The following is a 4,805-nucleotide window of genomic DNA, read 5'->3' as shown; positions in this document are numbered from 1 at the left end:
GCTTTGAAGATTTAGAGACATTATTTGTATGGAGAAAAGTGTGAGATTTTCACGGATCACAAAAGTTTGAAATATATATTTACCCAGAAGGAACTTAATATGAGACAAAGGAGATGGTTAGAATTGATCAAGGATTATGATTGCTCGATTAATTATCATCCCGGTAAGGCGAACGTTGTAGCAGATGCGTTAAATCGGAAGGAAAGGTTAAATATGTTATCCGTACCTGAAGAGATATATAAAGAATTTTAAAAAAATTGGAATTGGAGATTAGAATTTGCAAGCCTGAGGAAGCAAAAGTGTACAGTATGATTTTCCAACCGGAGTTATTGGAGAAAATAAATAAATGCCAGAAAGAGGTAATGGATCAAGATATAAACAGTTTGGTAGGTGAGGAATTATGCACGCAACAAGATGATCAAGGTATTCATAGGTTTTCTTCAAGAATTTGGATTCCACCAGTAATGGAGCTGAAAAATGAAATTTTACAAGAGGCACATAGTTCAAGATATTCCATCCATCCAGGGAGTACCAAAATGTACAGAGATTTAAAGAAGAATTATTGGTGGCCAGATATGAAGAGGGAAATTGCGGAATGGGTTAGCAAATGCTATACCTGTCAGAGAGTTAAAGCAGAGCATCAGAGACCAAGCGGATTGCTACAACCATTGGAGATTCCAGAGTGTAAGTGGGAACATATTACCATGGATTTCATAGTTGGATTACCAAGGACAAGGGCTAATCATGATGCCAATTGGGTTATAGTAGATAGACTTACCAAGTCAGCTCATTTTCTGCCTATAAATGAAAGATTTTCGCTCGACAAGTTAGTTCATATGTACTTGAAAGAGATCGTAGTTTGTAGTGTCTATCGTATCTGATAGAGATCCAAGGTTTAATTCAAGATTCTGAAAGAGTTTTCAAGAATGTTTGGGAACAAGATTGAATATGAGTACGGCCTATCACCCCCAAACGGATGGCCAAAGTGAAAGAACGATCCTGACAATCGAGGACATGCTACGTGTTTGTGCTATTGATTTCAAAGGAAGTTGGGATGAGCATTTACCCCTGGTAGAGTTTTCCTATAACAACAGTTGTCATGCCAGCATTGGGATGCCACCTTATGAAGCCCTCTATGGACGCAAATGTAGATCTCCAGTATACTGGGACGAAGTAGGAGAACGTAAAATACTCGGACCCGAATTGGTACAGCAGACAAGGGAAGTTGTTGAAATTATCCAGAAAAGATTAATAGCCACACAAGATCGTCAAAGGAAATATGCAGACCAGTCAAGAAAAGACATGGAATTTGAAGAAGGAAGCTTGGTATTATTGAAAGTATCACCGTGGAAAGGACTAACGAGGTTTGGGAAGAAAGGGAAGCTAAACCCATGATATGTCGGACCTTTTGAAATCCTAAAGCGTATTGGCAAAGTAGCTTACGAATTGGCGTTACCTCCGCACATGGAGCACATTCACAATGTTTTTCACATATCAATGCTTAAGAAATATAATCCAGACTCCAGGCATGTAATAGAATATGAGCCAATAGAGCTTCAAGCAGATTTGTCATATATAGAGAGCCCGGTAGAAGTTCTAGAAGAGAGAGAAAAAGTATTGAGAAATAAAGTGGTAGAGTTAGTAAGAGTATTATGGAGAAACCCAAAGGTTGAAGAGTCAACCTGGGAGTTAGAAAGTGATATGAGAGAAAAGTACCCTCATTTGTTTTCTTAGAAGATTCTGAGGACAGAATCCTTTTAAGGGGGGAAGGATGTAATATCCGGGATATATCGTGTAATTATTTTTGCTATTAAATAATTATTATGTGTGTTCAGTATCTATTCTGTGAGTTAATTGTTAAAGTGTTATCTATACTTGGTTATTCAAAAATAATATTAATTGAGTATTTTAATTTTCATATGTCCAAAATAAAATATAGATAATTGTCATATCTTCCTAATTATTTTTATGTTGGTTTATGGATTTATAAGAATCATCTGAAATTTCTAAAATCTTTTTCCGGGTAATTAAAATCTATTTTATAAAACGGGAACCAACCGACGTCAACCGTTGTTACGTTTTTGGAGCCCGAAACTCTTTCGAGAACTCCTTCCTAACCTAATTGTAATATTCCGAGCATTTTCCATGTTTCGACTTTTTCGATCCGGCGTACGGTTTGTCCTGCGCGGGTCCCGGCGCAAAATTTTCGATACAATATTCGTTTCGGTAAATCAATAAAACCCGTATTTTCGATAAACGGGAGCTTTTTATTAAACTATCACAATTATCACTTCGTAATACGTGTAACCAGGTGCTGAGACCAAGACCGCAGTACAAATTTTACTGATTTGGATAATTATCCCGAAAACCGATACCGTTTGGATCAGTTTTTACAAATAAACGTACCGTTTTATATCCGGAATGATCCAACGGGATACTAATTTTCCGTAATTATAAATAGCCTTTTACCGTATTTTATTTCGTATCAAAATCAATTGCAGACAGATAATCATATAATTTTCAGAGAAAAACCCTAATTTCCTAAAACTGTTCTAAGAATCAAACAAGCATTTGGAGGTGTTATTGAATTCGGTTTTGAAAGCTCGAGTAACCAATCTGAAGGTCTTGAAGAGCTCTACCAGATTCTGTAATCCATACACCTGCAGAAATCAAGGTTATTTTTCTAAAAATTTATTTATTTTCAAATTTATTTTATTAAAAATATGAATTTTTATTCGGATGATTGTTTGTATGATTTGATGATTGCATGTTGTAGAGGTTGTTTTCCTGATGATTTTCATATGTCATACGTCTGATTTGGAGTTCAATAACATGTTCAAATTTGGGTTTGATTTTCGAATTTTAAAATTAGGGTTTATAACCCGTATGAATGTTCTTAATTGAAATTTGGGGGTTTCTTATTCTGTGATAGATTGATATTATGTTATAGTGGGTTGTGTTCTCTGTGAAATTTGCAATCTAGTCGTATAAGGTTCATGAACCAACGAGGTCTGTAGAGAAGGGAGTTGTGTTTTGAAGTTTTCCGATGTTCGCCGGAAACTGGAAAATTTCACGGCCAAATTCCGGCAAACTCAGGGATTGTTAGGTTGTTTTGATTGCATGGTTGTGTTCCTGGTAACCTGTAGATGTGATCTGGAGGTGTTGGTGGGGTGAGGACGCCGGGAATGTGTTCTCCGGCCATCCCCGACTGTTTTCCGGCGACCCCCTGGAAAATTGCAGTTTAGTACCTATAGTTTTGAAAACGATGCAGTTTGGTCCCTGTAGTTTCCAGACTTTGCAAAAATTGGATTTCTGTTTTAAAATTGTTTAAAAATCATATTTCCTATTTATTTTTATTATAAAAATTCGTTTTTAATTTTTGAAAATTCTAAAAATTATTATTTTAATTTTGAAAATTATTTTTAATTCACAAATAAATCTAAATTAATTAGTTAATTAATTTCAGTTAATTTCTAATTGATTAATTGGTCAATTAATTCGAAAATTAATTGATTAATTGATTAAATTAATTATTAATTGATTTTAATTAATTATTTAATTAGATTTAATTATTTAAAAATGATTTAAAAATTCTGAAAAATAGTTTCGAGCTTTAAAATATTATTCTAAATTATTTCCAAGGCTCGATAATTGTTCTAAAATTATTTCGGAGCCAGAATTGGCCAACCGAACCATGTTTATTAACCCGAAATTGATCCAACGACCCGTTTTAATTCTGAAAAATGTTTTAAAAATCATTTTAAATACCAGAAAGCCTATTTATGACCCGAGACTTCTTTATAAATAATATATCATTGATTACGTGATGTATTTATGTGCTATATGTGACTTGTTAATTGACTATCGGTCTATATATTCGGTGTTTACTTGATTATTGCATAATTTTCAATCCGTTAATCGGATTTGGGTAAAACGAAGGGTAGATAGAAGTATGTGTTGAATAGAATTCCATGAGTAAATTATTGATAGATGCTTATGATATGTGAGCAGAAGAGGCAAGACGTAGGAAGGGGAAACAGATAGTTGAGGAGTAAGACGCTTGTGATTGGAAGCGAGTGCAGTGTAGTAAGCTAATATCAGGCAAGTGTTCTGAACTTTCTCGAGATATTATAGTATTTGATAGCCAGATTGATATTACAAGTGCTTTGAAGCACTGAAACCTAAACTCTGATTCCAGTTATTGTTCTTGAGCCATAAACCTTATTCTTTCTAGACCATTGATTGTTGTATACCCAAACACGAACCTCAAGTATACGATACTACTCCACAAATATATGCAAACAAAATCCCAAACATGGAACTGAATTACTTGTACATTCAATCATTGTATCCTATGCTTTGAAAGCCCAAATCTTTGAAACCCTGAAATGTTGATTCCTTTGTTATCCAATTCTTTCATTACCCAGCATCCAAGCTTTTAAATTGCCTTATTGATCCCTACAAGGATTGAAACCCTTTCATTGTTAACTTATTGTTTATTATTGCATATTCTGTTATTATGTTAGAATTGGATTGTTTTTATAAAATTGTGGACCAGATTCATGGTCAGACCATATAATGGTCAAGTTAGGCCAATGTGTGCCTTGGATCCAGTAGTTAGAGCAATGTTGTGTGCCTTGCTCGGGGTTAGTGCGTGACTGATCAGCAGCATAACCTTGGTTTTTAAATTAAAAGTATAATATCCAATTCTAAATCATAATCCATTGTTCACTTGATATCATAATCCTATTCACCTGATGATCATTATTCTCAGTTTTGTCATTGTGACTTGCTGAGCTAGTTAG

Source organism: Apium graveolens, chromosome 9, assembly GCF_009905375.1.
Source record: "Apium graveolens cultivar Ventura chromosome 9, ASM990537v1, whole genome shotgun sequence".
Taxonomy (NCBI): Eukaryota; Viridiplantae; Streptophyta; class Magnoliopsida; order Apiales; family Apiaceae; genus Apium; species Apium graveolens.
Note: the sequence above shows the minus strand (reverse complement) of the source record.